Source organism: Hyperolius riggenbachi, chromosome 5, assembly GCF_040937935.1.
Source record: "Hyperolius riggenbachi isolate aHypRig1 chromosome 5, aHypRig1.pri, whole genome shotgun sequence".
NCBI classification, from domain to species: Eukaryota; Metazoa; Chordata; class Amphibia; order Anura; family Hyperoliidae; genus Hyperolius; species Hyperolius riggenbachi.
The window spans coordinates 411308796-411334964 of NC_090650.1; the positions used below are offsets into that span (position 1 = coordinate 411308796).

A 26169-nucleotide genomic window follows, 5' to 3' on the forward strand; every position below is an offset into this window, starting at 1 on the left:
CATGAGGGGAGGGGGGGGGGGGGGGGGGGGAGTCTCGATCCACCCCATAGCGCAGCCTGGCAGTGATTGGCCAGGCTGCACAAGGGGTCTGAGGGGGGGCCTCTTTCGCGGCAGGTAGCGGCGGATCGGCGGTGAGCTAGCGGCAGCTAGCATGCGTGTTTGTTCCGATCGCCGCCGCTCACCGCCGCTCCCTCCGCGAAAGAGGCCCCCCCGCAGACCCCTTGCGCAGCCTGGCCAATCACGGCCAGGCTGCGCTATGGGGTGGATCGAGACTCCCCCTGACGTCACGACGTCAATGACGTCGATGACGTCATCGCGATCGTCGCCATAGCGATGAGGAAGCCCATACAGGAAATCCCGTTCAGAATGGGATTTCTTGTTGGGATTATGCGCCAGCGGCGATCGGAGGGGCTGGGCGGACGCCGCAGGGAGGGGGGTAGGCATGTACCTAGGCTAGCTACATGTAAAAAAAAAATTGGCAGAAAAAACCCTCCCCACGGTTTTGGGAGGGTCTTGCTCGAAAGGGTGGGTGCGAAGTGGTAGCGGTGTTTGATTTCCCGATGACCGACAGTCAGCCAGTCTCCCCCCATGAGTAATATGTACCCCATGGTGAGTGTTAAAGGAAACCTGAGACCAAGCAAGAAAAAGAATTGATACGTATCTAGGGCTTCCTCCAGGCCCCTCAGGCTGTGGGCTCCCTAGCCACCTCCCCGAGCCGCTCGGTTCGTCTGCCAGCTGGACAGGTAACGTGCCTCGGTGGAACTTTGTTGCGCATGCGAGGGCGCGGCTGTGCGTGCTCCAGCATCACAGGGGAGAGCTATGGGAGTGCAATGGGAAGGCTAACGGGCAAACCGAGCAGCCCAGGGAGACGGTGAGGGAGCCCATGGCCTGAAGGGGGCTGAGGGAAGACTCAGGTAAGCATCAATTATTTTTCTTGATTGGTCTCAGGTACACTTTAAAGCCGTGCCTAGCTCACCTGTCTGCTGGCGCACTCCTCCCGTGTGCTGTGTCTTCTCTTGTCACTGCCGGGTGCCTGTACCATGTGACCTGACACTGACAGCATGCACAAGGTCGTGTATGCGTTGTCAGGTCACAGGGTACTGGTGCCCCCGGTGGCGATTGAGAGAAGACACGGGACACTGTAGCAGGCACACCACTAACAGGTAAGCTAAGCACTGGGAACATGGGTACGCTTTACATGGGGGAGACCTGGGGGGCTTGGCAGGCGGAGGCAGAAGCTGAAAACTATTGGAAATCTGTGTGCACTACACTGGCAGCACTGGATGATCACCTTTTCATTCAGAATATACTGTAAGTATACTAGAAACTTTGTAACAGACAGCACTCCCCGAGGGTAAATTATGTGCCAGGTCAGAGGGTCCGGCAGCACTCAAGGCCCAACTTGTCAGAAAGAAGATGAAGACTGGCACCATCCAATAAATATAGCTCAATGAATTTATTAGAAAGACATCATGACATAATGAACGACGTTTCGGAGGACAATCCTCCTTTTTCAAGTTCCTGTCAGTGTCTGAAAAACCATCACACAATAATATTAGTATATAAAGAGATAATTGTGTGATGGTTTTTCAGACACTGACAGGAACTTGAAAAAGGAGGATTGTCCTCTGAAACGTCGTTCATTATGTCATGATGTCTTTCTAATAAATTCATTGAGCTATATTTACTGGATGGTGCCAGTCTTCATCTTCTTTACATAGTTATTTTGGTTGAAAAAAGACATACGTCCATCGAGTTCAACCAGTACAAAGTACAACACCAGCCTGCTCCCTCACATATCCCTGTTAATCCAGAGGAAGGCGAAAAAACCCTTACAAGGCATGGTCCAATTAGCCCCAAAAGGAAAAAATTCCTTCTTGACTCCAGATGGCAATCAGATAAAATCCCTGGATCAACATCATTAGGCATTACCTAGTAATTGTAGCCATGGATGTCTTTCAACGCAAGGAGAGCATCTAAGCCCCCTTTAAATGCAGGTATAGAGTTTGCCATAACGACTTACTGTGGCAATGCATTCCACATCTTAATTACTCTTACTGTAAAGAACCCTTTCTAAAATAAATGGCTATACTGTAAGTTCTATACTGTAAGTATAATTTTGCCTCCATAAAAGGGAAGGGTCTTGATTCACTAAACCGTGATAACTTAAATATCAAATCTTAACAATGATATCACACCTTATCAAAGTTAACACGCCTTATCAGAGTAGCATAGAGAGCGCTACGAAATCAGGGCAGGACGAGTGCTGCGTAAATGGTATATGGTTAAACTGATGTTCTTTGTATTCTTATTGTACTGTTGTGTTTTGTATTCTTATGGTATGTGTATTGTATTTTGTCCTTATGCGGTTGTATATGTATTGTATTTTGTCATTCCACACTAGCCCTGTACATGCCAAACCAAATTCCGGGCACAACCCAGTCGTGCTTGGAGAAATAAAGATTCGGATTCTGATATCTTTGATAAGGTGTGACATCTTTGATAAGGTGTGATATCTTTGAGCCCAGAGTATTTGCAAAAACTCAGCTTTATGTGAACAAAAAAGATCTCCCATAATGCATCACTTGTGGATATGCAATTCAACTATTTACATCTACAAAAGCCAGACACACATCCAGAACCGCAGGAGAGCACAGTGTGCCTGTGGCCTTATAAGTTTACAGAGTCATACTAGTCAATCAGCAAGAGTCCTGGTTAGAACTAGAGGAAGCCTCTGGGCGCTGAACTTCCCCCAGGACTGTATAAACAACTATTAAGGGTGGCAACAGATTGGCTGCTACATTCCATTACACTTTCTGTGACTCCCATCCCCCATTCCACTTCCGGGTCCAACAGTCAATTTCTGCACCCTATAAGCCAACATAAACTGTGCATTGCTGTTACTATTATCCTTAAAGAGAACCTGTACTGAGTAAAAATATTTAAAATAAACACATGAGGTAATTTCAATTGAACATTACATAGTTACCTTGCCATCAGTTCCTCTCAGAAACTCACCAATTTCTTCTGACAATGATCCCTTCCAGTTCTGACAATATTTTGTCAGATCTGAAATATATCAGTTGCTGTCAGTAAAAGATCAGTTGCTGTCAGTTATAGCTGAGAGGAAAACTAATGTACCAGGTAATGTCCATGTTTCCCTATGGCTCAAGTGGGCGATGTTACAGTTTAACTGTGTGCTGACCAGAAAGCTGTTATGGGTAATGCCCATTTTCAAAATGGAGGACGGAAAATTCCCTTGATCACAGTGAACAAACAGGACACGGGACAAGAGAAAGACACTGAGGAGTGGACTACATGGAAGGTAAGGTTGACTTGTGTATGCTTATTTTGACTTTTACTTTTCAGTACAGGTTTTCTTTAAAGAGGAACTCCAGTGAAAATAATGTAATAAAAAAAGTGCTTCATTTTTACAATAATTATGTATAAATGATTTAGTCAGTGTTTGTCTATTGTAAAATCTTTTAAATCCCTGATTTACATTCTGACATTTATTACATGGTGAGATTTTTACTGCTGGCAGGTGATGTCAGTGGAAGGAGATGCTGCATGCTTGTTTTGGCAGCTGGAAACAGCTATTTCCCACAATGCAGCAAGGTTCACAGACAGGAAACTGCCAAGAGTACATACTCAGAATTTCTTTGTGGGAAGGGTTTCACCACAATATCAGTCATACAGTGCCCTGATGGTCTGTTTGTGAAAAGGAATAGATTTCTCATGTAAAAGGGGGTATCAGCTACTGATTGGGATAAAGTTCAATTCTTGGTTGGAGTTTCTCTTTAAGGAGGAACTCCAGTGAAAATATTGTAATAAGAAAAGTGCTTCATTTTTACAATAATTATGTATAAATGATTTGGTCAGTGTTTGCCCATTGTAAAATCTTTCCTCTCCCTGATTTACATTTTGACATTGATCACATGGTGAGATTTTTACTGCTGGCAGGTGATGTCAGTGGAAGTAGCTGCTGCTTACTTTTTTGGCAGTTGCTGTAAACAGCTATTTCCCACAATGCAATGAGGTTTACAGACAGGAAACTGCCAGGACCATGGTCCTTACAGTTTCCTGTGGGAGGGATTTCACCCCAATATCAGCCATACGGAGCCCCCTGATGATCCGTTTGTGAAAAGCAAAAGATTTCTCATGGGAAAGGGAGTATCAGCTACTGACTGGAGTAAAGTTCAATTCTTGGTCACGGCTTCTCTTTAAGTGTACCTTAGACATGATACACTGCATGATTTATACTTACCTGGGGCTTCCTCTAGCCCCATGCGCAAGCGCAGAACGTTCCCAGCTGCGAGAGCGTGAAGAAGTGGGAGGGGACGCGCATGCGCAGAAGATCACTACTGGCTAAATTAAAAGAGCCGAGAACGAAGCTTCCGGGGAGGACAGCGATGGAGCCCATGGTCCACATAGGATGGAGGAAGCACAAGGTAAGTATAAGTCATGTGCAAGCACCGCAGAAATCAGCCGTTATATGACCCTGCGCCACGGTGCAGCAATAGGATCACATGCATAGCGCCGCCCACTGACTAGTGACGTACTCCCTGCTGGGCATGAAGTACGTCATTGGTGGTTCCCAGTGGTCTGCGCATGCGCGCCGTGTTGCACCGCGCTCCTGTTATGCCCACTTGCTGCGTCACCCATTGATTTTCCCTGCTGCATAATCTGTGCAGTAGGCACCGATCACGAGGTAACGTTCTGCTGCCTTTGCGCCGATTGGGATACTTGTAGCACACCACATAGCATCATGCGGACTGTGCAAGTCTCCATAGACTTGCATGGCCCTAGCGGCGGGGAAACAGCGCAGAAGAGTAACACGAGGTGATGCAGCGCACAAGTGTGCAAAAGGCCTAAAGGACATACAAGCTGAAAGAAAAAAGTTAATAACTTTACTTACCAGGAGCTGCTTCCAGCCTTCAGCGGTCTATCTGGTCCTTCGCTGCAGTTCCGCTGCCCTCCAGTGTGCCGCTAGCATTTTTTTCACAGCAACTAATGTAATTGAGAGAGAAACATGAATGTAAGTGTACACTAGGCAATGATTAACATTGGTTCTCAGCTTACCTATGAAGAAAACGTGCATGAAAAAAGGCAACTGTGTTCCCAGTCTTTAAAGTTGATACACTGCAGCAGAAAACCACCTCCTGTCATGTCCAGGTGTGACACCACAGTCAGGGTCGGACTGGGACACTAAGTCTAAGCGGCCACGTGTCCTCACCAGAGCACCCCGCAAGGAATAATGGGCCGCTACTCCTAGCTAGCAACGGACTTCTTTGCTGCCTGGTGGCTGCCAGGTCCCGACCCCTGCGATTGCTCCACCAGTAACAGAGGAGAACAGGAGATGCTGCGATGTGGAGTAGTCCAGATATCACAAGGATAACAATAGCCGGAGTCGAGGTAACAAGCCAAAGGTCAGGGCAAGCAGATAAAAGCGAATGGTTGAGGTCACAAGCCAGAGGTCAGGGCAGGCAGGATATCAGCAGAGGTCGAGGTCACAAGCCAGAGGTCAGGGTAGGCGGGATATCAGCGGAGGTCGGAGTCACAAGCCAGAGGTCAGGGTAGGCGGGATATCAGCGGAGGTCGAGGTCACAAGCCAGAGGTCAGGGCAGATGGGATTTCAGCGGAGGTCGAGGGCACAAGCCAGAGGTCAGGGCAGGTGGGATATCAGCGGAGGTTGAGGTCACAAGCCAGAGGTCAGGGCTGACGGGATATCAGCGGAGGTCGAGGTCACAAGCCAGAAGTCAGGGCAGGCGAGATATTAGTGGAGGATGAGGTCACAAGCCAGAGGTCAGAGCAGGCGGGATATCAGTGAGGTCGAGATCACTAACCAAAGGTCACAACGAGATCAGACAGGAGAATAATGCAGAGGTTCACCAACAATGGTTAGCCAAGCTGTCAGAACAAGCAGAGCTGCAGTTGAGGGAAGTGCTGCTTATATACTGGCGTCTCCCTAGGTTTGGCACCGAAATTAGCACAGTACACATGCGCAGTAGGAAGCGTAAGGCTAAGCACATGCGCGGGTAACAGCCAACGCGTGTACACACACCATGCAATGCCGTAGAAAATGGGAAAGGGCAATAAAGCCTGGCAAGTGTAGGGACACGCGGACGCCCAAGAACGGTGAGTGTAACGTGCGCAGATGTCACTGCTATATAAATACATAATAATTTGGTAGGACATTAGACTATGACTATGGTAGGGATTAGATTGTGAGCTCTTCTGAGGACAGTCCATGACAGGGCTATGCAGGTGCTGGATTCACTGTCGTGGGAGGCGGTTACATGCAGCGCACCCAGCAAAAAAAAGGTGTGTGGCCTTGCTTTGAAACATGGGTTGTGGTCATGATGGGTCATGGGCAGACCCTTAAGTACACAAAATAAGTAGCGGTGTTATTTACAGAGACTGGGTCTGCCCAGATACACTTTAGATAAAATAATCAAGTAGTTACATTCCTCATGATAATTCAAATGTCGCAAAATAAAAATAGTAGTCACACACTTCCAGATAAAATAATTAAGTAGTCAGGTGCCTTACAATGAAGGCGTGTCAAAATAAAATAATTAAGTAGCCACGTGGGCCCTTTAATACATAAATGAAGCAGTCATGTTACCCAGAAAACAATTAAGTAGCCATATGCCCATATACATCAGAATTAGGTAGCCAGCGCTGGCTGGGGAAGGCTGGGTGCTTTGCTGGGTGCTAAGGAGGGCTGGGCGCATTGCTGGGTGCTGGGGAGGGCTGGCCATTACTGCCAGCTTTGCCGGGTATTTTGCTGGGTGCTGGGCTGGAGGTTTTGCTGAGAGCTGCCTCGCTGGGTGGGTCGGGCCGGTCACTGCGCTACTCACAGACCTCAGATCAGCGGCGATCGGAGAAAGGCAGAGCAGGGAGCACACAATGCACCTGGACCTGGTACACTTTCAATGCAGAAAGTGACCAATGATGTCACTTCAGCATTTGAAGTGTCCTCATCCTGCGGATAGTGTGCGCCCTGCTCTGCATCTCTCTCCGGTCGCCCGGGACCTGTTATCCCTGCCAGGACATAGATTTCAATTAGCCCACCGCATGCTACCACTCGCTCTGCTGATGGTATGACAGCAGAGTTCCATGAGCTGCTCAGGAGTTGATTTCATTGGCTCCTGACCCTGTGATCACTGTGAGCCATCTCATTGGTTCACATTGATCACAGGGTCAGGAGCCAATTAAATTGTCTCCTGACCAGCTCACAGAGCTCTGCTGTCATAGCAATGGCAGAGTGAGTGAGCTTCAGAGACAGGAGAGCGGCATCATCGGCAGTAGTGGCATGAAGTCGGTAGGCCCCGTTTTTCATACCAGCGGTCTTTGGTCCCTACAGAAAACCTAAAGCAAAAAAAAAAAGCCAGTTTAACTTCCCTGGAGCTTCTACCAGCCCCCTGCAGCCGCCCAGTGCCCGCGTCAGTACAAACCAATCTTCCGGTCCCCCGCAGCGACCCAGATTTACTTCTGACGACTCAGTCAGTCGATGGCTACAGCACCTGTGCAGCCATAGCCACGGGCGTCCTAGATCGCACTCCCGGCTATGGGAGCTCGATCGAGGACGCGCGTGGCCAGGGCTGTGCAAGTGCTGTGGCCATCGACTGGCTGAGTCGCCAGAAACAAATGAAAATTAGTCGTTGCAGGGGACCGAAGGATCGGTTTATCCTGGCACTGGCACAGGGCGGCTGCAGGAGGCTGGTAGACACCCCACATAAGTTAAACTGGCTTTTTTTTCTTGCTTTAGGTTTCCCTTAAAGGACTTAAAATTTAAAATATATACTGTATAAACATATACAATTAAGAAGTACGTTTCTTCCAGAGTAAAATGAGCCATAAATTACTTTTCTCCTATGTTGCTGTCATTTACAGTAGGTAGTAGAAATCTGACAGAACCGACAGGTTTTGGACTAACCCATCTCCTCATGGGGGGTTCACAGGGATTTCTTTATTTTCAAAATGCACTTAGTGCATGGGAGTTGCTCCGTCCAACTGCCAAAAAAGTGTATGGTGAGCAGGGAGGCTGGCCAGCATCATTGTATAAATCTTTTTCAGGGAGAGTCTTTCTAAAGAATAAAGGCCATGCTGAGAATCCCCTATGGAGAGATGGACTAGCCCAAAACCGGTAATCGGTAATGTCAGATTTCTACTGTAAGTGACAGGAACACAGGAGAGAAGTAATTTATGGCTCACTTTACTCTGGAAGAAACACACTTATTGGTATGTGTGTTAAATTTTAAGATTTTCGCGACAGTTCCTTTTTAAGGGGCCAGAGACTGCTGGTACTGAAGTGGTTTATCACAGTGCAATTGCCAAAACACTTACAGTTCAAAAATCAGATCGAAGCATGTGCAGTGAGAACTATTTTAGTGTTTCCAAGTGCCCCCCGCTTGTCACCTGCCAATTTGAAATAGATAACGTTTAACATTAAATTAGAAAAATGGATTGTGTTTTATCTGATTGCCATCTGGAGTCAGGAAGGAATTTTTCCCTTTTGGGGCTAATTGGACCATGCCTTGTGGGGGGTTTTTCGCCTTCCTCTGGATCAACAGGGGTATGTGGGGGACGGGCTGGAGTTGTACTTTGTACTGGTTGAACTCGATGGACGTATGTCTTTTTTCAACCAAAATAACTATGTAACTATGTAAGGCCTCTTGCACACTGCAAGCGATTCCGATTCAGATTCCGCTTTTTAATCAGTTTTTACATCCGATTCCGATTTGCAGTTTGCTCCCTGCACACTGCAAATCGGAATCTGAATCGGATGTAAAAACAGATTAAAAAGCGGAACCTGAATCGGAATCGCTTGCAGTGTGCAAGAGGCCTAACGCTGGTTATGGTATATCAATTATTCAGCATAGCTTTAGCGTTCCTTTAAGTAGCAGTAGCAGTAGTGTCGGTTTATAAATTTTACAAGCTCTCTAAGGTTCACTTTCAGGTCACGGCTTGTGAAGGGACAGGCATGGTGAGTGGGCTTCTGGAATGTCGTGCCATGGAACGGGCACATTCTGCACATGGCTGAGCATATGTGTAAATGTATAGATGACAGCACATGTCAGCGCAAGTGACTGATGCGTCCAGTGTTCTATATCCATCCGAGAGTTGTAAAGGGGAAGCCTCCATATTATATCTGCTGCAAGATGATTGACTCTATGGCCCCCTATGCAATTACCTTTATATCTTGAGTTTTATCATAGGTTATATTTTACACCTTGTCAATAAAATGCCTTTTACAGTGAACCTGAACTCTTGCACAGGACAGAAAACGTTGAGAAATGCACCCTGTATGTATTTAGAGAGTTTAGCCTGTCTAATTCCCCCTTATCTGTGACTAATCACAGCTGACTGCCACGGAAGTGAAGCTAATTGGTAAACATAGGATGTTAAAGGACCACTATTGCGAAAAAATTTAAAATTTACCATACATGTAAACACATACAAATAAGCAGTACATGTCTTCCAGAGTAAAGTGAGCCATAAGTTACTTTACTCCTATGTTGCTGTCACTTCCAGTAGGTAGTAGAAATCTGACAGAACCGACAGACTATGGGCTAGTCCATCTCTTTATGGGAGATTCTCAGCATGGCCTTTATTCTTTATAGACACTCCCTGAAAAGGATTTATACACAAATTCTGGCCAGGCTCCCTGCTTGCTTTATATATTTTCGGCAGTTGGTTGGAGCAACTGCCATTCACTAGGTGCTTTTGAAAATAAAGAATCCCCCATAAGGAGATGGGCTACTCCAAAACCTGTCGGTTCAGTCAGATTTCTTATACCTACTGCAGTCATTCCCAAGCCGTGTTCCGCGATACATTCATGTGTCGGGGCAGCATCGGGTAAGTGTCGCCCCTTGCTCTGTCTCTCAGCGCGTCTCACTGCCTCTGCTCCGTCTATAAGTAGAGCAGTGCTACAAGAAAATGGCCGCCGATGTCCACAAATGCAAACATTATCCCTATTGTTCTTCATCCTTACCACACCAGCTCGGTCAGGCTCTAAGACACTCGTCTGTTCTGTAGAAACAGAATGCATTGCTAGTCTGGAGGCTAACAACACATACTTCAGCACTGGGCCCCAAACTGTTCCACAAGGTATGCAGTCCTGATCCCAGCTGGCGACAGATCTCATAGGTGTAGACACAGAGCAGGGGCATAACTATCATGTATGGGGCCTACTAGGTCTATAGCCTCCCCCAAGGGAACAGGCAGGCAGCCGGTAAACAAACATCTCCACCACCCCCTCCTACCATGCAGAGTAGCTGCGGGTTATATTTACCTGCTTCTAGCACTGTGGATCTCCAAGCATCATGGCAGCGGCACTCTTAGTTGCCATTTGCCGAGCTCCTGATCACATGATTCGCATCAGTCATGTGATAGGGCGGAGTGAATGGCAGCAGAGAGAGTGTGCTTTGATGCACAGAGGAGACCTGCAGCACAGGAAGCAGGTAATATAAAGGTGGCCATACACTTATAGATTTGCAGCAGATTCGACCATTAGATAGAGTTCTGTCAGATGCCTGTCAAGTCGGAATCTGACAGGAATCTGATGTGTGCCACACACTAGGAACAAATTTCAGAATGAAATCTATTGGAAATCGATCTAAATGCATTATTGGACCATTAGATCCAATGCAACTCTATGGGCCATCGACCTGCTGCCACCAGCAGATCGACCTAGATCTTCCATCCTGTCAGATCGATCAAATCAATCAAAATCGGCCGCAAATCGATCGGCCATCAATCGATCAATTTGATCGAATCGATCGGCTGAAATCGACCAATGTATGGTCCCCTTTACACTCACTACCTGTTCCAGTGCTGCGGGTCTACTCCACGCATCACAGCACACTCTCTCTGCTGCCATTCACCGGTTCCCTATCACATGACCGATGCGAGTCATGTGATCAGGAGTTCGGCGAAGGGCAGCAGAGAGTACTGCTGCTGTGATGCTTGGAGATCCGCAACGCTGGTAGCAGGTAAATATAACACTCCCTACACTACTCTGCATGTGGATGATGGAGGAGGAGCCCCCACAGCCCCCTAATCACAAGGGTCATGGTGCAGACGTAATTGTTTACAAAAACATGCACGATTCTGAGAAGTTACACACTCAACGCAGAGGCTTCCCCATGAAAAATGCGTCCTGATGCTAAGCCTGTAACATGTACAGTATGAATAGCACTGCAAGTAAGCAAACTAGTCTGCAACCCATTAAGAGCTGGGAGCACATATCAGCCTCTACTACATTTGATTGGTCGGTTTCCAAGCTGAACAAATCTGCATTAACTTTGCATCGACTCAGTGTCTCTGCAAGGGTGAAATACTACCTCCTTAACTAATAACACTGGCTACATGAGCAGAGGCATCACTACAAATCATAGGATGTATAGTTAAATTCTCATGGGGCCTCAGCCCTAGGCATGCGCCTCTTTTCCTCCATGGAGAAATGCACCTGTCAAGTCACTTCACTTCAAGAGACAAAAGGCCAACACCCATTTTTGCATAATTACCATCATTAAAGCAATATATAAATGCCACTAATCACACTTCTGCAATCATTCACATGGCAACCAGCTCTCCAGAGGTCTGTTACTAGAAATATGTGAGACCTACACAGCCAGGTAAAATTCACCCAATCTATTCACCTGTGGAGCGCTGCAGGATGGTTCCAACCTATTGTTCAAATGTTCAGAAAAAAAGATTCAACAGAACGTTAAACTGCAACACTGGCGCCACCTGCTGACTAGATTCACAATCTGCACAATCTTTTGATTATTAGAAACCAGCATCAAACCAACAAATGTTGGTTCAGGTAATACCTCTAACGACTAAAGGCCCTTTTCCACTTGAAGCATTTCCTGATCTGATTGCAGAACGCAAAATGCTAGTCCTGCCTAGGAGCCTATTCACACTATAAATCGGAAAAACGTTTTGAGCGGGCAATTTTACGGCAATTAACGTGGTAAATCACTGCTCACACTTCCGCAATTCAGAGCGATAGCGATCAGCACTTTATTAAGCACTATAACATGACCGTTCCAGAATCATGGCAAAATGCTGCATGTAACGCATTTTGCGATTGGCGCTAATTCAAAACGCCCACGATTGGTGCCAATAGTGGCAGTAACATCACTGCTGTATACATTCTTTCGTGCTAGCTTTGCCGATTAGCGGGAATCACCCGCTAATCGCTTATAGAGAATCTGAAGCGAGGATAGATTCTATTTAACTTGTATTACTGTTAATGACCATAACAGCTGCTAAACCGCCGTTATCCCGTAGCAAAACGAGGGGTCTATACCCCCCAAATCCCCTCTGCTAGGTTCCGGGAGCGCTTCCTAATTGAGGCAGAGCTAATGGCTGTAGCTCTGCCTCTCAGTGCGTCAATCCCGGCTGATCGCCTCCTCTCCCCGCCCCTCTCAATCTTCCTTCACAGAGAGGGGCAGGGGAAAGGCGGAGATCCGCGCGGCGATTAACGCACATGGAGGCAGAGCTAATGGCTGTAGCTCTGCCTCTCAGTGCGTCAATCCCGGCTGATCGCCGCCTCTCCCCGCCCCTCTCAATCTTCCTTCACAGAGAGGGGCAGGGGAAAGGCGGAGATCCGCGCGGCGATTAACGCACATGGAGGCAGAGCTAATGGCTGTAGCTCTGCCTCTCAGTGCGTCAATCCCGGCTGATCGCCGCCTCTCCCCGCCCCTCTCAATCTTCCTTCACAGAGAGGGGCAGGGGAAAGGCGGAGATCCGCGCGGCGATTAACGCACATGGAGGCAGAGCTAATGGCTGTAGCTCTGCCTCTCAGTGCGTGAATCCCGGCTGATCGCCTCCTCTCCCCGCCCCTCTCAATCTTCCTTCACAGAGAGGGGCAGGGGAAAGGCGGAGATCCGCGCGGCGATTAACGCACATGGAGGCAGAGCTAATGGCTGTAGCTCTGCCTCTCAGTGCGTCAATCCCGGCTGATCGCCGCCTCTCCCCGCCCCTCTCAATCTTCCTTCACAGAGAGGGGCAGGGGAAAGGCGGAGATCCGCGCGGCGATTAACGCACATGGAGGCAGAGCTGCAGCTCAGTAGCTCTGCCTCCATGAGCAGCAAAATCCACGACCAAGAAAGTCATGGATTTTGCAGGGGGGATTTGAGAGGTATAAACCCCTCGTTTTGCCGCGGGATGACGGCAGTTTAGCAGCTGTTATAGTCATTGACAGTAGTACAAGTTAAAAATTGAATTTATCCTTGCTTCAGAGTCTCTTTAAGTGTGAACGGGCCCTAAACGTCAGTCCTGCTGCATTTTTCATGAGTTTGCATTCCTGTTCTCTTGTCGCAAATTGCAATCACACACCCTTCGGATCCCAGGAAAATCACTGCAATGATCAGTAGGTAAACGTGGGTATCGCAATTCACAGTGGATAGGGGCCCTTACTGTACAAAGTTTTATTACAAACTTTCAAAACTTTGGTTTCATCTTCAGGCATGATACAGTTCTGAACTATCTCTGTACCATGCGTGAAGAAGAAATTTAACGTTTGGAAAGTTTGCAAGTAATGAATGTACGGTTAGTCAAATGATTATCTGAATCAACATTTGTTGGTTTAATATCGGCATACCTGCTACACGACTGACACTGGACCACACTTCACCTGCATTATTATGAATGATTATTTACATAGTTATTTGGGTTGAAAAAAAGACATACGTCCATCGAGTGCAACCAGAGAACAAAGTACAACTCCAGCCCGCTCCCTTACATATCCCTGTTGATCCAGAGGAAGGCGAAAAACCCTTACAGCCAGTCCAGTTATACTGCATGCATAAAGTGAGCCCGAGGTGGCCAAAAACATTCAGATACTTACCTAGCTAGAGGGAAGCCTCTGGACAGTCCAGACCCCACATTCACCCTACAGCTGTCACGCACAAACGCTCTCTAAACATATCTGATAAGAGCTTGTCAGACATGTTCACGTGGCTGCTTTCCCCGCTATGTACGAGCGCAGCCGTGGTTGCAGCCTATACTGGACCAGTTCCTAGGCAAATGGAGTATCACAGGAATAAACAAACTCTGCAATCACTGTCTGGAGATTTTCAGGAAACTATTTAAGGCCTCTTTTCTACCATTTTATACACCTTGGATATCCTTTAAATGTTTTCATGATGGTGGTCCTTTAAGGCCCCTTTTACACTAGGAAGCTTTCTCTTTGCACTGCGTTTCCCTTTCTGCGCACAGGGTAATGCAACAGCAATGACAATCCTATGGGGCCCAGTACACTTACCCCATCACACCGAAAGTTTCCGATTGGCAGGCGACTTCCGCAGCGACAAAATGCATGCAAGTTAATGTATGAGGCAGTAAGTTTAAATATGCTGGCGGTGGCAGTGCAGCGCAAACTGGCTACCTAATGCTAAGGGACACCTGTAGCTACCTATGATGGGCAAGGGAAGTAAAGTAGAAGTGACAGTTGGTCCAGTCAGCACTCTTGCAGTGCAGTTCGGAGGAGGATTGTAGGTTCGTGGGAGGAGGAAGTCTAGGGTGCAAGACATCTATGCCTATAGGCTCCGGTGATGTAAATCCGGGCCTGGCTGTACCACTAGAGGTCAAATCTTCTATGCTTTCGGGCAGAGTCCTAAGTTTTACATTGCCTCTGTGTACCCTGCTCTCAAATCCTTTTAATGTATCCAGTAAGGCTGTCAAATCAACTTGCACAGGATTTATATTCTTCTCATGCCCCTCACTAACTGCGACACAGTTGTCTATTCTATTTTCAAGGCCCTCTGTTCTTTGTCCCATTTCTTTGATCTCCTTGCAAAGCCTTTTTAGCTAGTTTATCAGTTGCTAAATCCAGTTCCTTTGTATGTTTGAAGTGATCCAGCGGGTCAGTGTCCTTTCAATGGAACTCTCTAGACTGTATTGCGGAAGCAGAAGACAAGTCCTGAACGTCATGAATATTTTCCATATCGCTGCCCTGCGACAGAGCAGGGAAAGGACAGAGACTGTTGTGCAGAGGCCTTCTCTGAAGCAGCAAGCACTGCAGAATCCCCTGAAGGCATGCGTGAGATGCGAGGGACCAGAAGCCTGGCTACATGTTGCTGCTTTCCCTAGTCTAACACATAAGCGCTACTCATGTGTGCCATATGACCATAAGGTGCAGAGGTGGATTAAGATGGAATGGAGCCCTAGGCAAGATAGTAGATTTGGGCCCCCCCTGTGGTCCATTTGGTAAATTGAAGTAAGGAGAGGTCAAAGAATGGCAGGTGGGCCCCTTCACACCCAATAGGTCCCAGGCACCTGCCTAGGTTGCCTGTGGATAATCCTGCTCCGATTAGGTGGTATTTGCACTTGGTGGCTTGTAGTCCTCTCCTCAAACAGGAGCAAGTACAGTTTCCCTACTCGTGAAATTGTGCTCGCAAATCCCTATAAATAACATACCTCTGAACTTTTGTTAAAATTAACCCGAGATCGTAATTTGAAGAAAAAATATACATACCTGGGGCTTCCTCCAGCCAGCGATGTAATAACAGCACAGGAGATTTGGGTGCAGCCGGCGCCACCATAGGCCGTAATAGGAATTACGGCTATAGCAGCGCACAGGGAGTAACTTCGGCGCTGTCAGAAGACGGAGCTGAAGTTACTTTTAAAACACTGTAATTGGGCCGCCAGCAATAGCAGGAAGCAGAATTACATCATTCCCCACCATCCACCTGGACCTGGAGGGGGAATAGTAAGTAACGCCGCCGGGATCTTGTGCAGCAGCAGGATAAGCCATATACCGGCTGTATCCTGCGCCCAAGTCTCACGGTAGCGAGATCACAGGGACGCTCCTCCAGCCCCCTCTGGCCTGATCACTCCCTCGTAGTCCTCGGTCACCTCCAGTCTGGGGCCAACTGCACATGCGTGTCCAGTCCGTGCACGTGCCCTCCCGATGCCAGGAGAATTCTGGGCCTGCGTGGACGCAGATCGCTCCCGGCGCTGGGAGAGAGGCAGGAGAGCGTGGTCGGCTGGACTAGGTCTTGCGCCAACTAGATGACTTACCAGGGCCAGTTGCGGACAAATCGGGAGGCGACCAAGTACTATGAGGAAGCAATAAGGCCGGAGGGGGCTGGAGGAAGCCCCAGGTATGTATATTTTTTCTTACAATCACCATCTCAGGTTAAAAAGTGTACCTGTAGGAAAAAAAGATACTTACCTCAGTATAGGGAAGCCTAAGGATGATTCAGAAGTGTCCTCCATACCCCTCGCCTCCACAGGTCCAGTGCTGGGACACCTGAGCCTCTGTGGCAAGGGCTTGGCAAGAGATGCGTTCGGCCGCGCTCACGTCCATAAACGAACCTCATGCACAGCAAAAGGAAGCACTTGTTCATTTTGGAACTTGCACATGCGCAGTTCAGAATAGTTCATCAACACTCGAGGGTATTAATGGGAGACTGGGTACAGAGGAGGACTTAGAACGGGGAAAAGGAAAAACCCCAAACACAACAGGCAGCATCAGGCGCTTCTCGGGAGGTAATCTGGCCCTTCAATCAGGGTGTCGTCCCCCCCCCCCCCCCCCCCCTCACATCAGTGTGCAAATCCGGACCGGAGAGGAGAGACACATCGGGCCGCACATTGCAGGCACTGGCACTATACGTATGTCCTCCCTGCTGGCCCGCAGCCTCTGATCCCCAGGATGCTGGGTGTGTGCTGCACCTCCTCCCATAGCATCTCCTCCCTGCTGGCCCGCAGCCTCTGATCCCCAGGATGCTGGGTGTGTGCTGCACCTCCTCCCATAGCATCTCCTCCCTGCTGGCCCTCAGCCTCTGATCCCCAGGATGCTGGGTATGTGCTGCACCTCCTCCCATAGCATCTCCTCCCTGCTGGCCCGCAGCCTCTGATCCCCAGGATGCTGAGAATGTGCTGCACCTCCTCACATAGCATCTCCTCCCTGCTGGCCCGCAGCCTCTGATCCCCAGGATGCTGGGTATGTGCTGCACCTCCTCCCATAGCATCTCCTCCCTGCTGGCCCTCAGCCTCTGATCCCCAGGATGCCGGGTATGTGCTGCACCTCCTCCCATAGCATCTCCTCCCTGCTGGCCCGCAGCCTCTGATCCCCAGGATGCTGAGAATGTGCTGCACCAGCGCCACGTCACTCACTCGCTCTCAGCAGATTAGCGATGGGATCACCAGTCACAGGTGAAGTCCTGCTTCCTCCCTGACTACAGCGGTACCTCATGTGACCCAGCAGCGAATGCGAAAGGAGATCCCATTGCTGAAACGCTGAGAGCAGGTGAATAAAGCAGGGCCACGCATCTAGGGAAGGGGAGACGAGGAGTGTGAGGAGGGTGTTATTTTGGGAGGAAAGCCACCTCTTGCCACCCTCTAATGTTGCCAGGAACGTGCAGGGGGGGAGGGGTCTGGGTGCCCAAGCACCCCCTTTTTTAAAAACCCATTAAAAGGCCATTTTTAAATTCGAAAAATAAGCCCCGGGCGCGAAATGCTCCGCCCACTGCCTGCAGGAAGCCCCTCCCACCACCCACAGGAAGCCCCCTCCCACCACCCACAGGAAGCCCCTCCCCCATCTGGGACACTTGGAGTGAAGAAATTACAGGATTCCTAGTGTAACCATCCCTGCAGCTGTGTGGGAGCAGGTAAGATGGTGTCTCCCTGAAAGCAGTGACCTCTCCTCCCCCAGCATCCAAAGTGACCTCTCACTCAACCTTGCACTGACAGGAACCTCTCCCTCCACCTAGGACCCATACTGACCTCTCCCTCCCCAACATTAGCATTGCAGTGATCCTGCCTCCCCCAGCATCCATAGTGACCTTTCCCTCCCCCAATAGCACCCTTCTTGTCTCCAGCAGCACCCATAGTGACCTCCCTCAGCACCTAAACTGACCTCTCCGTCCCCCAGCACCCTCAGTGGCCTCTCCTTCCCACAGCACCCCCAATTACTTCCCCTTACTGCAGCACCCACACTGACCTCTATTGACCTCTGCTTCTCCCAACATTCACCCACACCCCTTTCCCCCATAGTTGGCACCCAGTACTCACATGACACCAAGTACCTGCACCCAGGCCTGACATTGCACCCAGTACTCATACCTGCACACAGCCTCCACATGGCCCCCACTATCTGCACCAAGCACACACTTAACCAGTACCCACACACAAACTACCTGCATTTAAAACCCACGTGACACCCAATGTCCACCCATAGCCAGCACCCAGTACAGGCATAGCACCAAGTATTTGCACCCATGTCACACCCAGTACCTGAACCCAGCACCCACATGACATCCAGTACATGCACCCAGATCTCACATGGCACTAAGTACTTGCAATCAACACCCACATGACACTCGATACACACCCATGGCCTGAACCCACATGACACACTGTACTCAAACCCAGAACCCACATGGCACCCATCATCTGCATTCAGCACCCACATGAGAACCAGTACCCCCTAGCCAGAAACGAGGAGGGGGAACGTGCAGCCACCGGTGACAGACCCAACTGACTCCACACCATTGAATGTGGCCAGCGCTTTTGCTTCTGTGACTGAATGTATGCGTCAAGCGGAGGGGTTTAGGGATATGGTTTGGGACAGTTTGAGAGCTGGGGGGGGGGGGGGGGTGAAGGTCACATGTCACTGCAGGGCAAGGGGGCTGGGGGAGGAATGTCCCCCACCACTTGTAGGTACTACTGTGCATTTGGTGGGGCAAGGCCCCTTTTTTAAATGTGAGCACCCCCCACTTAACCATTTCAGCCGCGCGGACGTGAGCTTCGGCAGCGGCAGGTGCTAGAGCCGCAGGGACGCGCTAGTCACGTATCTGCAGTTTGGAATGGAAACAAAGTTTCCATTCATAACCTCCCCGCCGCTGCTGTGATCGGAGGCTTCCGATGGAAGCCTACGTCATTTCCCTGGTTACAATGTAGTGATACCTTGTATCCTAATTAGCGTACATTGTACGCTAATGGGATTTTTGCTCAGTAGGGACATCTTGTGGCCAAATAGTAAAACACACCTACTGACTTTTGGGAATAAAAATAAATGATTATTTATGTCAAGAGGACATAAAATTAATAAACAATGGGCTAAAAATGTGTGATGGATGTAAAACTGAAAAAAATGCACCTTTATTTCCAAATAAAATATTGTCACCATACATTACACTAGGGGTATAATTTTAACATTGCAATAACCAAGACAAATGGCCAAATAAAATGTGTGGATTTTAGTTATGGTAGCATTAATTATTTAAGGCGGCGTTCACACTTGCGTTTTGCCATGCAAACGGACCGAATACTGATCGGATCAGGAGCTGATCCGAATCGGAACCGTACGGTTCCGATCCGGATCCGGTCCGTTTGCATCAGGCATGCATCAGGCTGCCATCCGGATCCAAGGGCAAAAAATAGCGAAATTTAAATAAAAAAATGTTGGGGTCAGCAGAAGGTGCACCTGTAGAATCAGGTTCCTCCGCTGTAGGCCTCACCTCCACCTCCGACATTCTGCCAAACAGCTCCAGCACGTCTGTCACTGCTGCTCCACTCCAGACACGCTTCGCCCCTGTGTCCCCATCCGAAATGGCCGCTTGGATACGCATAGGAAGTGGGGTAGAGCGTCAGGTGTTTGTAGGCAGTGTGTTCTGTGCCTTCCGTTTCCCATTGGTTTCTGTGTTCCAGATGGTGCTGTCAGGCTCAGGTCAGGCTCCGGTCCGGATGCGTGGGCCGGAGATCCGGACCCAAAAAATAGCGCATGTTGGAAAAGTGTCCGGAGTCCGGATCCGGTCCGGCTCCGTACTGTACGGAACGGACACGTGTGAACGTCCGCATAGCCTTTGCATTGCTATGCGGAACGTACGTTCCGTTTGTACAGTATATGGTCCGGATCCGGCTCGGCGAATCCGTACAGGGAACGCTAATGTGAACCGGGCCTTAAAACTGTAATGGCAGAAAACTGAAAAATAATGCATTTTTTCATTTTTTTTCTTATTATTCCCATTATAATACATTTAGATTAAAATAATTCTTAGCATAATTTACCACCTGTCAAAAAGACATGCCCTATAGGTACTGAGTCAGGTATAATACACCTGATATATATACTTCAAATAAATAATAATTAAAACACCGCTGCGTACTGATGCTTCATACAGTGACACTATCTATATAGGTATGGTAGTACTGTGTTATGGGGGTCCTGGCTGATCCCCCTCCACTTGAACAATATGTCAGTGGGGTGTAGCTATCCCACAACAAGACTGCAGAGTTCACTGCCACGGGTGGTATGGACCTGAGTGTGGTCACAAGTGTGATGTTATAGATCACCTCAGCAACCACCTCAATGGTATTGATCCTATACACACCCCATAGGGGAGGCTATTTTACAAAGGAGTGCTATAAAACGTGCATAGTGCTGTAGATAAAGAACCCTAATGAGATCACATTTCACCTAAAACGGCTTCTTCAGAAGGTGCTATACATATGTTACAAAAGTGCTATACAAAACACACATCACCGCTAAATTAAAATGACAAAATGCCCCCCATATCTGATAGCCCCAGTCAGAGCTGTCTGAGCCATGTTTGGCTGCCATATTTATACTAAAGAGGCAGGAAGAGGTGGTCATTGCCCCATTAGGTCACACCCACCCATGTCGAACATCCCCACACCAAATACCGTATATTCCGGCGTATAAGATGACTGGGCGTATAAGACGATCCCCCAACTTTTCCAGTTAAAATATAGAGTTTGGGATATACTCGCCGTATAAGACTACCCCTCATCCAACGCACACCAATTTAAAATAAAAAAAAATCATGTGCTGGTGCTGTGTATGAACAGATACTGGTGCTGTACTGTATGTGTTACCCAGTATATAACAGTATATAGTAAATTGACTTGTTGGATTGGTCAACTCTCCTTAAGTAGACTGGTCAGCTCTCCTTGTCTACCTGTTCAGAGCGGTATGTAAGAATAGATTGCGCTCCCTCAGCAGGGAGATCTGAGAGGCAGTAACAGGATAGGGCGTATCACCCGGCATCAATGACACCCGGCGTATAAGACGACCCCCAACTTTCCAGAAGATTTTCAAGGGTTAAAAAGTAGTCTTATACGCAGGAATATACAGTATATGTCAGGATATAAGGTATAGCCTACGGGGAGCCATCTCCCCAAGTTCGCTTACCTATTGCTGTAGTATCCCATAAAGTTGGTTTCTCAGAAATTCTGTCTTTTTGACAAGTGTATTTTGTATGCTTTTCCCTGGTATCTACCTTCGGTTAGTGTATGCATAATTTACCACCCAAAGAAAGCCTAATTGCTGGCGGAAAAAACAAGGTATAGATCATTTTGCTGTGATAAGTGCTGATAACGCTATTGGGGAATGAAAGGGAGAAGCGCTGACAGGTGAAAATTCCTCTCGTCCATAAGGTGAAAAATGCCCGCGGGCTGAATTGGTTAAGGACCCTCTGCACGGCCCTGAATGTTGTCACCAGGAAGAACCACCCCTGCCTCCAATTCAATTGTTTTTTCCCCAATTCAGGGTGAAATGAACACATTTTCAGTAGAAAAATGCACAGACATTAGAACTATACATCAATGATGAAAAAAGGGGGAAAGAGGAAGAAAGATGAACAGAGGGATCAGGGCTCTTTCACACTAGAGGCCAGTTTCTGCGTTTTGCAGCCAAGACCATAGTTTACGTTTTCCAAGGTAAAATAAAAGTCCATAGACTTTCATTTTACCTTTCACACCTAAAGCAGTTTTTTGGGGCGTTGTGTTTTGAAGCTCCCCGGAGCTTTTTCAAAGCTGCTTACAGCCAAAGTTGGCTTTTCGCGTTTCAATGATAGTCAATGGAAAAGGCCAACTACAGCTTTTTTACAGCTGTTTTAAAGCGTTTTACAGCTGACTTGTTGACTTATTTTTAAAGGGAAAAAAAGGACGTTTTCATATGAGCTGTAAAACGCTTTGAAAACGCTATTTATTGGCGTTAAGCAAAAGGCAGCGTTTTAGCCTTTTCCACTGCAGCCTCTAGTGTAAAAGAGCCCTCAGATTCACAATAAAAAAGGAACATCTGGAAGCTGTGAATCCACATACCTCCCAACTTTTTGAGATGAGAAAGAAGGACACTTAAGCCATGCCCCTGCCTCACCCCTGATCACGCCCCCTAGTCACACCCCTAGTCATGCATACCATAAAGATTTCATAAGGAATTGGCCCCAGTCCTCACTACCCTGTTCAACCTCTCCCTATTCACAGGCACCTTCCCCTCAGACTTCAAGCAGGCCACTGTACTACCCCTGCTTAAGAAACCTTCCCTCGACCCCTCGCTACCCTCCAACTACCGCCCTATCTCCCTCCTCTCCTTTGCCTCAAAACTCCTTGAGCGTCTGGTTCACAAACGCCTGACCCAGTACCTCAATGCCAACTCACTGCTAGACCCACTGCAATCTGGATTTCGGCCTGCCCACTCAACAGAAACTGCTCTCACCAAAGTGGTCAATGACCTTGCCTTAGCTAAAGCTGAAGGTAAATACTCCATTCTCCTCCTCGACCTTTCAGCAGCTTTTGACACAGTAGATCATCCCCTACTCCTCCAGTCCCTCCAATCCATGGGCATTCACGATCTCGCCCTGAACTGGCTTTCATCTTACCTCTCCAACCGCTCCTTCACGACCTCCTTCAATGAGTCCTCGTCCACCACCAACCTCCTCTCGGTGGGAATCCCCCAAGGCTCGGTCCTTGGCCCCCTACTGTTCACCCTCTACACATCCTCCATTGGCAAGGTTATCTCCTGCATGGTTTTAACTATAATCTGTATGCAGATGACACCCAGATCTACCGCCACACCCCTGACATATCCACCACTACTATGGACAAGGTCTCCTCCTGCCTATCAGCCATCTCCTCCTGGATGTCCGCTAGGTTCCTGAAACTAAATCTAGACAAAATGGAATTTATGATGTTCCCACCCTGGCCATCCACGAACCTCCCAGATGTGCATGTCACTGTTAACCACATTACCATTCGCCCTACCTCTCAAGCCCGCTGTCTAGGTGTCACCCTGGACTCCGCACTCTCCTTCACTCCCCACATCCAAAACCTCACAAAGTCCTGCAACTTCCACCTTCATAACATCTGTAAGATTCACCCTTTCCGGACCTCTGCCACCACCAAACTCCTCATCCATGCCCTCATAATTTCCCGCCTTGACTACTGCAATGCCCTTCTGTCTGGTCTCCCTATGACCCGAACAGCCCCACTGCAGTCCATCATGAATGCGGCAGCCAGAATTATCCAATGCTCCCATCGCTCCACCATGGCGGATCCCCTCCTTGAATCCCTCCACTGACTTCCTATCCAGTCCAGAATCAGATTCAAGATACTGTGTCTGACCTACAAATCTGTCCACAAAACCTGTCCAGCCTACATTTCCGATCTTACTCAGAGGTACACACCTAGCCGCTCAATCCGCTCTTCCAATGAACTTTGCCTAAATGCCCCCCGCATCACCCAGTCCCATGCACACCTCCAGGACTTCTCAAGAGCTGCTCCAACACTATGGAACTCCCTACCTCCACCCATTAGGGCAGCCCCCTCCTTCAACATCTTCAAGAAGGCCCTCAAAAATCACCTTTTCACTCTGGCCTACTACCCCTCACAAGTGCTCTAAACGCACAGCTGAACTCTGGTCCCCTACCTTTCGTGTCCTTACCTCTCCCTCTAGATTGTAAAGGTGGCCATACACTGGCCCGATTCGCGGCCGTTTCGACAGCAGATTCGATCCTGGGATCGAATCTGCTGCCAATCGTTCGCGCTAAACGCACCCGCCGATCCGATTTCCTCCCGAAATCGGATCGGTCCGTCGATCGCGCCGTGCGGGAAATTACCCTCGATCGCCCGCGGGTAGGGTGCGCGTCGCTAGCGGCGGCCGATCAGGTATACATTACCTGACGCTGGCTCCCGGGCGTCTTCTCCGCGCTGCACCACTCTGTTCCGGCTCCATCCCGGCGCTTCCTGTGTCACTGCAGTGACCAGGAAGTTCAAATAGAGGGCGCTCTATTTGAACTTCCTGGTCACGGAGTGACACAGGAAGCGCCGGGATGGAGCAAGAACAGAGCGGTGCGGTGCAGCGCGGAGAAGACGCCCGGGAGCCAGCGCGGAGAAGACGCCCGGGAGCCAGCGTCAGGTAATGTATACGGGAAGGGGACACAGGCGGCAGGAGCAGCTCAACAGATTGTGATCGGTTTCAGGCTGAAATCGATTCACAATCTACTTGCAGTGAAGGCAGCCATACGATCCCTCTCTGATCAGATTCGATCAGATAGGGATCTGTCAGCTGGTCGATCTAATGGCAAATCGACCAGTGTATGGCTACCTTAAGCCTTTGGGCAGGGTCCTCCTCCTTTTGTGTCCTACCTGATCATGCACCTCCATTACTGTGCACCCATGCTATGCATCTGCGTGAACTGAGTGAAGTGATGTATGTCACCCCTAAATATTGTATGTAACCTAAACTAATGTCCAGCGCTGCGTAATATGTTGGCGCTTTATAAATACAATAAATAAATAAGAAAAATATGTTGTTTTATAATTCCAACCACACTGGTCCTCTCTATCCTGGTTCATTTTCCTTCATAGTAACATTTTAAAATTAGTAATACTATATATCAATTTAACCTTCCTGGCGGTAAGCCCGAGCTGAGCTCGGGCTATGCCGCGCAGGATGATATCTCAGCCCCTGGTGGGGCGATTTGCCCCATTTAAATTGCTGTACGCACAGCTAGCACTTTGCTAGCCGCACGTACACCTTGATCGCCGCCGCTCTGCGTCGATCGGCCGCACGCAGCGGCACAAGAGGGCCCCCCCCCCGCCAGAGCCCTGCGCTGCCCGGACCAATGAGTTCCAGGCAGTGCTATGGGCTGGATTGGAGGCATCTGACGTCAGGACGTCGGCTGACGTCATTCCGATCGTCGCCATGGCGACAGAAGCCAAACAGGGTAACGTGTTCTATACGCTTTCCCCTGTTTGCTATTGATGCCGGCGACGATCGCACTAGAGGGACACATGCGCCCTCGAGTGGTGTTTCATGTAGCTACCACTTTGGTAGCTTTACATGAAACAAACAAAAAAAAGGATTTCTGCCTATCTGGCAGAAAAATCGAACCGCCAGGAGGGTTAAAGGATGGAAATAAAGTTTAGAGTCAATCAAACACATTTTTTAGTAGAGAAGAATATATATTTACATAGAAAGAGGGACAAAGTCCTGAAAGAGGGACAAATGAGGAGGAAAGAAGGACAGCAGTGTTCTCCCCAGGCTCTTTTAGCCGGGTGCTCCACCCGGCTAGTTTTAGTGACCACCCGGCTGTCATCAGCTCACCTCCTCCAATGCTGTAAGCAGTGTTGTGCAGAGAAGCGCTGGCCCTGCATTCTCTAATCTCGCCCCACCCGGCTACTTTTTCATGCCACCCGGCTGGAAATAAATTCTGGGGAGAACACTGCACAGGGCTCCCAAAGAGGGACTGTCCTTTCAAAAGAGGGACAGTTGGGAGCCATGAATCCAGCAGTTCTAGGTAGATACCTGCGGTTCAGGGACATACTGGAATGGTCACTCAGCCCCCTGAGCTAAAGCCTGCATCGTTGTAACTTCTCAAACACACAAATACCTTTCACAATTAGTCAGTCAGGGCCCTTTTCCACTAGCAATCGCTAGCGTTCGCGCTAAACACTAGCGATTGTGATCCAGCAAAAGTCCAAAATTTCCCAGCGATTTCCCTACGTTTGCGATCACGATTTTGCTATGCACTGCATAGCAAAACCGCGGCAAAAATCGTTCTGCGGCGCGATCGCGATTTAGTAAAAAAACAAATTGTGGTAGTGGAAATTACCTACCGCGATTCCGATGTTATTTAGCAAACCGTACAGATTTTAAAATGGCTAGCGATTTGCGATTCAGCAATCGTAAACGCTCTAGTGGAAAAGGGCCCTCAAAGTTATAGGCAATAACAGTAATAATACCAATGCCAGCGTCCTCTGCTGCCCACAACACTGCACACTCTTCTTCCTATCGCAGCTGCTTCCCTTCCTCCCCTGAGTCCCCTCACTGACAGACAGCTCAGCCTCAGCACAGACATCATGCTGCCTGCCTGGTCACGTGACGTCACCGCCCCGCCTGCT

At 48.7% G+C, this 26169-nt stretch overlaps 1 protein-coding gene across 3 annotated transcripts in view; it reads right to left on the reverse strand.

Moving 5' to 3' along the window:
• DEPTOR (DEP domain containing MTOR interacting protein) overlaps window positions 1–26094 on the reverse strand; it is a 153040-nt gene extending 126946 nt beyond the window's left edge. For 2 of the 3 annotated variants that reach the window (XM_068234933.1, XM_068234930.1), the window contains exons 1-2: window positions 26011–26094; window positions 4919–5010 (exon numbers count right to left, since the gene is read on the reverse strand). The gene's annotated coding sequence lies outside the window, so the exon portion shown is untranslated. Of the gene's footprint in view, window positions 1–4918; window positions 5011–11669; window positions 11708–26010 lie in introns of those variants that run through there. The other variant, XM_068234931.1, reaches the window with a different exon arrangement.
• Window positions 26095–26169: the final 75 nt, after the last annotated feature.